The sequence below is a fragment of the Nyctereutes procyonoides genome, unplaced genomic scaffold (assembly GCF_905146905.1).
Source record: "Nyctereutes procyonoides isolate TBG_1078 unplaced genomic scaffold, NYPRO_anot_genome, whole genome shotgun sequence".
In the NCBI taxonomy this organism is placed as follows: domain Eukaryota; kingdom Metazoa; phylum Chordata; class Mammalia; order Carnivora; family Canidae; genus Nyctereutes; species Nyctereutes procyonoides.
This window is the reverse complement of record NW_026575024.1, coordinates 27858180-27871695: the sequence shown is the minus strand read 5'-3', so window position 1 is coordinate 27871695 and position 13516 is coordinate 27858180.

The following is a 13516-nucleotide window of genomic DNA, read 5'->3' as shown; positions in this document are numbered from 1 at the left end:
CTGTTCTTTAAATGAGAAAATGAGATAAAATGACTTGCTGTAATTTTTCCATTCTCCCCTGATGCCTTATAAAGCACCTCACAGAACTGTAATACCTGATCCAATGTGGCAGAGGTATGAGAATTAGCAAATAATGACCACAAATAGTCCATGTGGCATATAAGTACTATTTTTACTGATGTCAGTTAAGCTTGAGGAAGAAAAGAACTAACCAGAGTTGCTATCAAAGGGATGCTTCTGGGCAACCCCTTTCCCAGGGGTCATGGAGTAGGAGGAGCCTTCAGTTCTCTGACTGGGATGGCCCACATCCAAAGGCCTTTCTGAGGACTCACTGCCTTCAGGCTAGGGACCCCAGCGCCCCTGTGTGGGTGGCAGGTTTTACTAGGTTCCTGTGATGTTATGGTTTATAATAAGAAACATATAGATTTGCTCTTCATCTCCATTTCAGGCACACAGTTCCTAAATGCTTGGAATTTCCTGAACAATAAGAGCCATGAGAGTATCTTCTGTTATATTTGGTCGGTTTTCATTGGTTCCTGAAAATGCTCTCCAGCCCTGTTGGTGAAAGGAATTTCTCTTTACTCACCTGTTTGTTAATGAGGTGACTCTCTCGGAAAGCCCCAAGGCTGGGAGCTGGTTGCCAGGGGAACCAAAGCCAACCCGACTTTCAGGCCCCACCTCCAAGCAGTGGGCAGTGGTGGGAGCTGGGGGTGGAATCCTTGGCCAATAGCCAATGATTTCATCAATCGTGCTTATGTAATAAAGCCTCTATGAAAAAGCTCAAAGGGGGTGGCCCGGGTGGCTCAGCGGTTTAGCGCCGCCTTCAGCCCAGAGCATGATCTTGGAGACCGGAGACAGGAGATCGAGTCCCACATCAGGCTCCCAGCATGGAGCCTGCTTGTGTGTCTGCCTCTCTCTGTGTCTCCCATGAATAAATAAATAAGATATATATATATATATATATATATATATATATATATATATATATATAAAGGACAGGGTTTGGAGAGCTGAGGGGTTGGTGAACACATGGAGGAACAGGTTGTGTGGCACGCCCCAGGGAACATGGAGGTCCGCACCCATCCCACATACTCTGGCATCTTTTCCAGGTTCCTGCCTGTATCCCTTTATAACACACAGGTAATCTAGTAAGTAAACCGTTTCCCTGAGTTCTGTGAGCTGCTCTAGCCAATTAGTCAAACCTGAAGAGGGAGCCTTGGGAACCTCTGTTTTATAGCCGGTTTTCAGAAGCATGTCGAGCTTGAAGCAAGTGAAAGGAGAGTGGTCCTGTGTGTCAGAATGGACTTCAGTTGTGGGACACCCAGCTGGTGTCGCAGAAGCTCTTGATGCCTGGAAAACCCTCAGAAGTTCTCGATGCCTGGAAAACCCGCACGTCTGGGCTCAGAAGGGAAGTGGTGTTGCAGTGCAGTGCTGAGAGCCCAGGGGCCTCACACGAGTGTGGCTTTCCTTTCCAGCTCCCCACAGCACCCCCACCCAGGCAGCCTGGCACCGGGACCATGGTCTCAGGTATTCTTGACTCCCAAGTGCCTGGGGGAAGTTCTCACTGTGAGACCTGCATCCTCTTTCCTCCGGATTCTCCATCCCCCAAGCTGTCCCAGGTCACAAGAGTAGCTTCATCCCAGAGGCCAAGCCCTGGAGCTATGCTGGCCCTCCTACCCCATCCACTTCACCTACTGCCCACCTCCCCCCAGCCTGGCCCCTGAACCCTCCCCAGCCCAGTGTTTCAGCCTTGAGGGCCCAAAGAATATGAGGAACAGTTACTCAAAGTGACCCCAGAAGTCACACAGTTGGCCCAGAATGGTCAAGAATTTGTGGTTCTCTTTTCCATGCATTCATTGCACACACCCACACATAGAAATGAAGATCCATAAATCCATGTGTCTGACACCTGCCTCGGGATAATCACATGCATATGCATAATACCGAGGACAAGCCCACAGCAGCTCATAGGCTGTCAAAAGAGCTGGAGGACTTAATAATGCACAACCACAAAGGCGCCTGGGTGGCTCAGTCCATTAAATGTCTGCCTTCAGCTCAGGTCATGATCCCAGGATCCCAGGATCTGCTCAGCAAAGAGCCTGCTTCTCTCTCTTCCTCTGCTGTTCCCCCTTACCGTGCTCTCCTTCTTTCTCTGTCTCTCTCTTCCTGTCAGATAAATAAATAAAATATTTTTAAAAAATAATGCATAACCACTCGATATCTATATGACCATGGGCAAGCGACACACCTTCTCTGTGCCTCATGTCCCCTCCATTAACAAGCTGGTAATAAGACCTGCCTGTGGGGCCATTGGAGGAATGAATCAATGCACAGGGCTCTTCGTGTGTGTCTTGCCGTAGATCCCTTTGGCATCTAGTGAAATCATGAAGCCCTTCTCAGAATGCTGTTTTCAACTGCTTGAAAAAAAAAATACATTGGATTATGAAGGAAACAAATTATATTAATTAAAAACATGATCCTCAAAATATTTCTAAAGAACACAGTTGTACTACAGTCCTAGACATGCTTTTTTATGAACATATAACTAATAAGCTCTAGCAGTCTCAAGATCTCACAAGTACTCTAGTTGCAAAGTAATGATGAGTACTAACCATATTTTCAGATATCCATAATCACTATGGTAGGATATGAAAGTAGCTATGATTTCTAATGGTGGCCAAGTCCCAGGCACTGCTGACACTACTATGGCTTGTGTCTCATGTTCATAATTGAAGGAATTGCTGAGTTTAATTACAGGTGAATGAAGATGAATCCCATTCATAGGCCCCAGTATGACCCCAAGTTAAGAATCCTTGGATTAAGGGGCGCCTAGGTGGCTCAAGCAGTTGAGCATCTGTCTGCAGCTCAGGGCATAATCCCAGGTCCTGGCATGGAGTCCTGCATCAGGCTCCCTTCAGGGAGTCTCTTCTCCCTCTGCCTATGTCTCTGCCTCTCTCTCTGTGTCTCTCATGAATAAATATATAAAATCTTAAAAAAAAACATATAAAGTGCTTAGAACAGCACCTAGTACATAGCAAGTGCTTGATAAATATTATCATTACTATATCTTATTAGCAATATAATCCATTTGTGTATATATTTTTTAAAGATTTTATTGAGGGGATCCCTGGGTGGCTCAGTGGTTTGGCGCCTGTCTTTGGTCCAGGGCATGATCCTGGAGTCCTGGGATCGAGTCCCGTGTCGGGCTCCCAGCATGGAGCCTGCTTCTCCCTCTGCCTGTGTCTCTGCCTCTCTCTCTCTCTCTCTCTCTCTCTCTCTCTCTCTCTATATATATATATATATATATATATATATATATATATAATGAATAAATAAAATCTTTAAAAAGTAATAAAACAAAAATTAAAAAAATAAAGATTTTATTTATTTATTCATGAGAGACACACAGAGAGAGGCAGAGACACAGGCACAGGGCGGAAAAGCAGGCCCCATGCAGGAAGCCCGATGCGGGACTTGATCCCGGGACCTCAGGATCATGCTCTGAGCCAAAGCAGACACTCAACAACTGAGCCACTCAGGTGTCCCAATTTGTGCATATTTAATACTGAAACTGAGATTTAGATATTATTAGTAGAATATGTAAATAGGAAAAGAAAAACTTCTGGGATGAGAGAAGTACTTAAAGATACTGCCCAATTTGAGCAAGAATGAGCTTCTGGCTCCAACTTGAATAATATCTGGAGATCTTTAGGGAGCAGGAATCCTCCCAGACCTACCAGCATTAACTTCAATTGAGAAAGAGAGAGCAGCCCCGACATCTGGCTTGGATGTGATCAGCTGAGCCTGATCCTCACGGGTACCAGCTGATGTCTTGTTGAATAGAAACAAGAAACAGAAACAGACAAGGTATTCTGTGCCCGATGAACCAAGACAAAAAGCCAGACCACTCTGTAATCATGTCTGAACAAAGACAAAACTTGACCATCTCCAGGCCACCAAAATGATGGCACAGGCCCCTACCCTGGCAAATACAGTGACTGCGGCCCCTATAGGACTCACTCAGGGCCTTAGCCCTACTCGAGTCTGGCTTCTCACCCGGAGAAGGTTGATTGGGAGCCCAACTGTGGAACTACTCCCACTTCCTGAAAGCACATAACCTCAAGAGAAACTGACTTCCTTAAACTCTCCTCAAGATGGCCTAACGCAATCCCAGATCCTCCAAGAAGCCTTTTCTTTTTTTGTTGTTTTTAAGATTTTATTTATTTATTCATAAAAAACATAGAGAGAGGCAGAGACATAGGCAGAGGGAGAAGCAGGCTCCCTGAGACGGAGCCCCATGTGGGACTCGATCCAAGACCCTGGGATCACGACCTGAGCCAAAGGCAGATGCTCAACCACTGAGCCACCCAGGTGCCCCTAAGAAGCCTTTTCCTACACGCTCTTCCTTAGACACCTCAGAGGTCCCCACAGTGTGCATTCTCTCTTGCTGCAATGAGTCGTCGGCCCAACTTGCCTGACTCCCAGAGCGCTCCTGGTGGTCGTCAGCTGGTGGACATGGACAGAGAAACACTTGTTTGTGTATACTCATAAAATGGGCTCTCAGCTCCTTTGCTTATAGTTCTCAAAGAACTGGGGGCAGCTAGCTGGCTCAGTTGGTAGAAAGTATGACTCCTCATCTCAATGTTGTGAGTTCTAACCCCACATTGGGTGTGGAGCATACTTAAAAGAAAAAATCTGAACACAGTTCTCAAACAGTTAAAATTTGGGACAAAACTACAAATTAAATACTAACACACTACAAAAATAGTTAATATTGTCATTATTAATCCATCCAAACAATTATATGTACTAATCCTGTCTCATTCATATTTCACCACCTCCCTTGAAATCAATTCTGTGTCCATATAGGGTCAGGTTCAACATCATGTAACAGAAAACTCAAAAGCCATAGACTTACAAAAGAAAGTGGTTTGTGTAAGTCCTTCATTATGCATGGGACTTAAACTAACAAGGGATTTGCTCATGACTCCATGGGTTGGCAGTCTGGACCAGGCTCAGTGGAAACAGCTTGTGTCCATCTCTCATTTGCAATCAGCTGTGGTGAAAGGCCTCCCTCCTGTGGCTGCTTGCTGGCTATAGGCAAGGGGAGTGGAGGTAATTGGGCCACATACTCTCTCATCTTCGAAGGCTGGCCGGGTTGCCCCCATGGTAGTCTCAGAGTCCCGAGTCCCTGGAGCAGTAAGCCCCCATGCACAAGGCCTTTTCAAGCTTTGGCCTTTTCTCATTGACCAAAGCAAGTCACAAGGCTCAGCCCGGATTCCAGGGACTCAGATCTTGATGAGGGAAGCTGCAAAATCACATTGCAAGGGGGGGGGGGGGGGCGAGTATACAGGAATGGGAGGTATTTGAGATCACTACTGTAAAATACCTACCTCAGTTTGTTTTCCTCTCATGTCAAAAACTCTGGGGAGCCAACTGGAAAAAACCTCAATGACCAAAGTTGGAACAATTTGAGCGAAAACATAAAGTTGTTTTGAGTTATAACCCAAAGAATAAAGTAAATATCCCTGAGTCCATTCTGAAGCATGGATATATTCAGATATGATATTTATTGTATCAAATAAATGATTAAGTAAATTAGTAGATAGATGGATAGATGATAGATAGATAGATAGATAGATTAAATAAATCTCTTGTGCAGAAAAATTCCAAGTAATTTATGTAAGATACTCCACCCTTAAGAAAGAGAAAAAAAAACCTCCCCACGCCTTAAGTGTGGGCTGCACATAGTGACCTGATTCCAAAGAGCACTGCATGTAAAGAAAGAAAAAAGAGTGACTTTACAGTAGAGAATCTGACAGTGACCAAAGTTCAGGTTCATACTAATAAGTCATGGTGGCAGTATCTACCTTTGAGAGGAGGTGAGAATAGCCACTTTATCTCTGAGGTCTTCCTCCCCAAACACATTCCTCTGGTCTAATCGTCACAAAATCTTCAGACAAACCAGGCACAACATACCTGACCATTTCTCCTCAAAACTGTCTAGGTCATCAGAAACAAAAACAAACAACCTGAGAAACTGTCATAGCCAAGAAAAGCCTAAGAAAACATGACAACTAAATATAATGTGGCATCTTAGATAATATCCTAAAACAGAAATAAAGGACATTTAGAAAAACCTGAGGAAATCTGAATGAAGTATGGAATTTTTTTTTAGTTAATAATATGTAACAGTATTGATTTTAATTGGTACCATACCAGTATAAGATGCTAATAATAGAGGAAACTGGATGTGGGCTACATAGAAACTCTGTGCTATCTTTGCAATAATTGTGTGAATCAAAAGCTATTGTAAAAAAATTAAAAGTGTATTAAAAAAGAAGTCTGAAAGACAAATCCAGGCCAGGACTGATGCAGTCTCTACGGTATGATCAACATCTCCCATTCTCTCTAGTGTCGCATTGCTTCATTCTTACCTTGTGGCTTCATCCTCAAGATCAATTCTGGATCCAAAATGGCTGCTGGGGCTCCAGCCATAATTCCTGAGTCCCATGTAGGAAGAAGGAGAAAGAAGGGCGAGTCTGCATTCTACCAGCTGCATCAGTGTCTTCCAAGGATATTTCCCAGAAACCTCACCTAACAACTTCGAACCATTGCCCACCAGTAGCTGCAAGAGAGGTTGAGAATGTAGTCTTCTAACTGTATACATTGCAAGTGAAATAAAATCAGGGTTTGGTCAACAAAGAAAAAGGAGAGAAGGGAATTCCATAGGAAACTGGCAGCCTTTCAGGTGCTCTTAGAATTCCATTTAGGGATGAGAAAAAAAATGAACTTTACAGAAATCGAGGGACTTGCCCATAGTGTGAGGACCAGGCAAGGAGGAAGGTGGATTTGCCCCCAGAAGTCATAACTCTTAAGCCCATGGCCTTAACTATGGAGGCACTGATGCTGCCACAGCGTCAGTGTAACAACATTAATTCAGCAATAAGGATGATGTTGCTTTGCTAAACCTGAATTGCCACTCACAGTGTGAATGTGGGACACTCAGTCATGCTGCCATTTCTGTGGGTTCGTCACACGCTACTGCCCAACTCCATGTGCCAATGACATTATTCTCCCACTACCTGGCTCTATTTCACCCACAGTGAAAATTCCTTCCCACCCTCTACCTCTGCATCATCTGGCCTTCACTTAGCAGGAATTCATCTTTACATATCAAAGCCATCTCTGCCCTCTTCTCACCCCTCAGACTTGGCGACAGTGGTAGAGCACAGCAGTCAAGATCACAGGCTCTGGACTCTCAGCCTGAGTTCAAATCTTGGCTGTGCCCCTTGTTAGCTGTTGACCTTGTTGTAAGTTACATAACCTCTCTGTGCCTCAACTTCCTGATCTGTAAAATGGGGATAAATAGTCCCTATCTTATAGGGTTGTTGTGAGGGCGAAATGACTGCTACATGAAAAGTGCAAAGAACAGTGCCCGGCCCCAAATTAGTTCTCAGTAAATGTTATTCCATGGTGCCAACGTGATCTCAAGCCCAAATACAATCTCAGGTAGGACTCACCTGTGGCCATGCAGATGATACATGAGATGCTTGAGTTACATTTCTAGGGCTATCACCAAAATGAAATCAAACAATTTAAAAATCCCTCTAGAGAACTCCTTAACCACCATCCTCATAAGTCCCCATATATCAGGTTGAAAACACTGATTTAGAGCAAAAAGCATGGGACTTTGGGACTCCTGGGTGGCTCAGTGGTTGAGCGTCTACCTTTGGCTCAGGTCATGATCCTGGGGTCTTGGGATCAAGTCCCACATTGGGCTCCCCGCAGGGAGCCTGCTTCTTCCTCTGCCTGTCCCTGCCTCTCTCTCTGTGTCTCATGAATAAATAAATAAAACCTTAAAAAAAAAAAAAAAGATGGCATTTCAGATCTGGCTCAGATCATTCTGCCATGAACGTGTGGTGTGACATTGGAAAAGCCCCTGTCACTCTCCGGAATCAGTTTGCTTGGCACCCAAATGGGACATTGACACTATTGCAGACCCAAATGTGACAATTACTTGGGAAAGGCATTTGTGATCTGTGACTTACTGGCAGGCCTGAGGTTCGTCTGGGGAAAACAGATTCTGCTACTAATTACGGAAGAGCTGCCTACTCCAAGAACTGCTCCCCTTCAGGGCTGGGATTTGAGGGACCCAGGAGCTGTCCAGTGTCTGTCCTAAACCTGCTGTGTGGCTGTAAGTAAAGCTCTCCCTTTCTCTGGTCCTGTTTCCCCATCTGCTCCTTGAGGTGTCCCTTGGTTCCATCCCACTGGACCACACAGGGAGGCTAAATGATTTGCCTAAAGTCACATGTGAAGAACCAGACTCTGATTCCAGTGCTCTTTCTGCACAGAAGCACCCCAAACTACCTGCATGGACCAGAGGGGTTACTACTCCATACCACAGTCTGCCCTCAACACCCACTAAGTCTCTGTCCCCCTCAGTCACCACATTGGCCAAGGGGAGTTAGGTGACAAACATCAGAAAGTGACTAACCAAGAAGCCCAGCAGTGGATTTACAGGAAGGAGTCCCCAGAATGGGGAAAGAACAAGCCCCCAGCATGCGTACTCAGGCATCTGTAGGGGCCCCAGTGGCAGAGCCTGTGGCTGTCCTCTCTAAGGCACTGGCCAGGATGACACATCTCCAACCACCCTCTGTACGCCCTCCATTTGAGTGTCAAACTCCCAGGAGAGACTCTGACCTGCCCAGCCTGCAGTCAGGTGTCTGTACCATGAGGAAGTCAGTTGTGAGAGAGGCCAGCAGGCTTAATTCAAACGTAGTCAGTGGGGACATTGCAGTGATGTCCACTGATTTGTGCCTATGACACACATTCTCACCTCCAAGCATTTGCACAAAACTATTGCCAACCCTCTAGAGAAAAATGAGGCAATTCCCAGAACTGGGAACAGAAATGGATGTGTATTTTTGTTTCCCAAAACCTGCCTGGGGGTTTAGCGTGATAAACACTGTGATACTTAGGGCCTGCTTTTAGATGGTGCAGGGCCAGAGAGTTGGGGGGGAAAAGAATGAGTTTTGTTTGACCAGAAATATAAGCAGGCCTGGCCCAGCCCACAAATATTTGTCTCCAAGGAAACTAAACTTCAGTCTCTAACCTGTTGCCCCTTCCAGCAGGCACTCAGAACAACGATGATGATGATGATGATTTCATGTAATGGTAGGAATGATGACTAGCTCCATTTTACAGGTGAGAAGACTAAGGCTCAGAGGGCTTAAGTGACTTATCCAAGGTCACAGCTAGTTAGAGGCAGAACCAGCATTTGAATCCCAAAATGGCCAACTTTTAGAGCTACAAGGGCTCCCAAATACATTTACGGCACAAGATCATTTGGCAAATGGGGAAATCAAGGCTCACAAGAAGGTAGAGTTTGGGGGCACGTACTTGTGCATCTACGGTGCCCCCATCAAGAGTTTCATGTACCTTAGCTCACTGACTATCTGGAGGAGAGCATTCTTGCTCCCAGTTTACAGATTAGATGCTGCAGCTCAGCAAAGAGGCACCCCTTGACCAGAGTCCTGCTGCTGGTGAGTAGCAGGGCTTGGATCCTAACCATAGTCCCTCTGACCTAAGCCTGTGCTTTGTCCTTCTCACCTGGGATCTCAGATTTAGGCCTGGCTTCCACTCCCTTGGGTCCTGTTCTGCTGTGGGGGTGAGAGCTCTGCCTCCTGGCCATCTGGCTTGGCCTAGCAGAGAGCCTGCCTGAGCTTGCTGCCCCAGGGGCTCAGGGCATTCAGTGGGTGGCCAGCAGCCGGCTCTCTGGGGGGCCAGTGCCCTGACGGGGGAGGTGTTAGCAGAGGGGCTAGTCCCGCAGCCTCCCAGGAGACGAGAGGCTGGGCCTGGTGGGGCCTCTAATGCTGGGGCAGCTTCTGCTGCCTAATGGCATCTCCTTGCAAGAACCAGTGCTGAAGTGCTAGTGGCTCTCTGGGCCTCAGTTTCCCCATCTGTACTTGAGAAGGTTGGACTCATGGTTGCTAAGGACCTTCTTAGCTCTGAAATTGTAGGATTCTAGGATGCTTGTATCAGTCACCTATTGCTGAGTAAACATTATCACAAACATCATCACCGAAAACCACAACCTTACAGTGTCTGTAGATCAGAAGTCCAGGCATGGCATAGCTGGGGTCTCTACTCAGGGTCTCTCCAGGCTGAAATCCAGCAGTCAGCTGGGCTTTGTTCCTTTGTGAAGGCTCAGGGTCATTCGGGTGGCCAGCAAAGTTCAGGTCCTTGTGGTTGCCGGTCTGAGGCATACATTTCCTTGCTGGTTACTGGCTGGGGCAGGAGTCACTCTCAGTCCCTAGAAGGCACCTCAGATTCCATCACCCTTCATGTCCTCTTTCCCTCACCTCCCACATCCAATACTTGCCCTGTTGGCTCCACTTTCTGAGCAGATCCAGAATCTGACCATCCTCACCCTCTTCCCACTCCAGCCCAGTCTGGCTCCTTCATCTCCGGCCAGGACTGCTGCAGTACCCTCCTCATTGGCCTCCCTACTTCCTCCCTTACTGCTTGCAGCCCATTCTCCACTCAGCAGCCTGACATGGGAGGAGACGTTCAAATACAAGTCTGATCCCGTCCCACCTCTACTCAGAAACCTCCCATGGGTTCTTAGGGTAAAAGCCATCGTCCTCACCATGACCTACAGGCCTCAGCCCATCCAGCCCTGTTACACACTGACCCTGTATTCTAGCCCTCTCTCCCTCACTTCATTCCCACCATCCTGGCCTCCACGCTGTTCCTCAAACACAGCAGGTACATCTTCTGCCCAGTTCCTCTGCCGACAACAAACAGTCTTATCCATGAGGCTCCCCTTGCCTCTTTCCAGTCTCTACTGAAATGGTATCTGGTTGCTGAAGCCTGCCCACAATCCGGGATGCCTGGGTGGCTCAGGTCATGATCTTGAGGTCGGGCTCCCTGCTGAGCAGGGAGCCTGCTTCTCCCTCTCCCTCTCCCCCTGATCATGTTCTCTCTCCCTCAAATAAATAAATAAAATCTTTAAAAAATAAAAAAAAATTTAAAATTAAAAAACAAAAGCACAATCCATGCTTCTAATAAAGTTAAGTATACACTTACCACCAGGCCCAGCAACCCTACTCCTAGGCATTTGCCCAAGAGAAATGAAAGTATATGTGCACACAAAGATCTGTACAGGGATGTTTATAGCAGCTTTATTTCTTTTTTTTTAATTTTTATTTATTTATGATAGTCACAGAGAGAGAGAGAGGCAGAGACACAGGCAGAGGGAGAAGCAGGCTCCATGCACCAGAAGCCCGATGTGGGATTCGATCCCGGGTCTCCAGGATCGCGCCCTGGGCCAAAGGCAGGCACCAAACCGCTGCGCCACCCAGGGATCCCAGCAGCTTTATTTCTAAAAGCCAAAAAGTGAAAACAACCTAGATGTCCATCAATAGGCTAGATGAATAGACAAAACATTGGTCGTCATTTGTACCACAGACTACTCAGCAATACAAAGAGACAGACGTACAACAACATGGGTGAATCACAAATGTATTATGCTGAGTGAAAGAAGCTAGATGCCATCTCCAGGAACCACAGAAAAGACAAGTCCAATCCTTTTTCATGAAGGAAAACTGACCAGCAGTTTCGCAAATGGGAAGTGGGGTGGGAGTCACGATGGACTACAAAGAGGCAGAAGGGAACTTTCTGGGATGATAGAAATCTTCTAGAACCCATCTGTAGAGGTGGATACACAGATGTATATAATTGTCAAAATTCATCAAACCATATGGGTTCATATCCAAAATGGGTCAACATTGTTGTATGTCGATTATACATCATTAGAAAAGAAAAAACCTAGAATCCCCCCACCCCAATTCTCTTTCTGGCTTCATTTTCTCCAGCACATTTCCACCCTCGCATGCATTGTTTTTCTCCCCACTAGAATGTCAGCAGCACAGGAGCAGGAACTTTTGTTTTGTTCTCTGCTCTATCTTCAGTGCCTTGAAGAGTACGGAGCATATTGTAGGTACTTACTAAATATTGGATGGATGGATGGATGGATGGATGGATGGATGGATGGATGGATAAATAGATGGATGGATGACACATGGATGGATTTAGTCCCTGAAGGCTCAGAGCTAGTTAATGGGAATGGCTGCTGAAAGTATCCACACACCCACCTGGAAGTTGCCAGACAAACACCAGACCAGTAGGGCCTGTGAGACTGTGGGAAGTGTCATCATTCCATCCGGGGCTGCATCATCCCTCAGGTATTTGGACAACGCCATCCTGGAGCTGTGTCATACCCACCACCAACCCTGGAAGGCTGCCCAGCTCAGAACCTGATGCCCATTGGTTGGCGTTTCCCGTGGGCGCTGTGCGTGTGGAAACCAAAATATTGCCGTAGAGGGTGGAGCCACAAAATGAAGCTGGGCAAAACCCAGAATGTGGCCTGTGGTTACTCTAGGCGAGGGGGTAGCGACTAGATGTGCAGGTCTGATGTCTTTCTGTTTCAGATTTCTTGTTTCTGCTTTATTTCCCTGTTTTAAACTTCTTTCTTTTCTTCTGCATAGGTAACACATTCACAGGGTTCAAAATTCAAAAGTTACAGAAGTGTGGACGTGAGTCCCCCTCCACCTCTGGCTCCAGCCAGCTGCTTCCCCCACAGCGGCCACCATGCAGTGCTCACTGTGTAACTCTCCAGGGACAGTTTATGCCAGCAGGAGAGTATGTGGACAGCTATTCCAGTTTCCAAAACAGTAGCACACCGTGCATGCCGTCCTACACCTTGCTCGTTCGCCAAACCAGGCATCTTGCCATCCCACGTCACAAACACTCACGGCATCTTTTCTGTGGCTGCCTGGGATTCCATTGTGTGGCTGGGACCAAGTGGGTTCACCCACTTCTCGCTGATGGCTGTTTTCAATTGTTCACTGTTACAAATAATGACGAAATAAATAACATTATATACACTTTGTACAGGGGCGTTTTTACATGTAAATAGTGACTTACCCACATTTAAGCAATGAGAGAATTACCTACTGATTTTTGAGATTTTTTTAAAAAGATTTTATTTATTCATGAGAAACAGAGAGAGAGAGGTAGAGTCACAGGCAAAGGGAGAAGCAGGCTCACCGCACGGAGCCCGATGTGGGACTCGATCTCGGGACTTCAGGATCACGCCCTGAGCCGAAACCAGATGCTCAACCACTGAGCCACTGAAGTGTCCCTGATTTTTGAGATCTTGATTCTCATGAGAACTTGGAAGCTTTGGTCCCACTGAGCCCACATTTGGGGTGCGGGGGTATTCATGGGCTGGGCCAAGCCCCTCTGCGCCTGGGGCTGGGGCAGGCCCTCTCCATTCACACTGCCCCACCCCATTTTGCCAAGAAGAACACCAAGACCCAGACACAGAGTGACACACCTGCCTGAATAAACACTACTGGATCTCAAGGAGCCCGGGGGGCGGGGGTGAATGCTGGGGTCTCGACAACCCCCCACTCACCTCCCTCCCTGCCTCTGCCCTCCCTGGCCATGT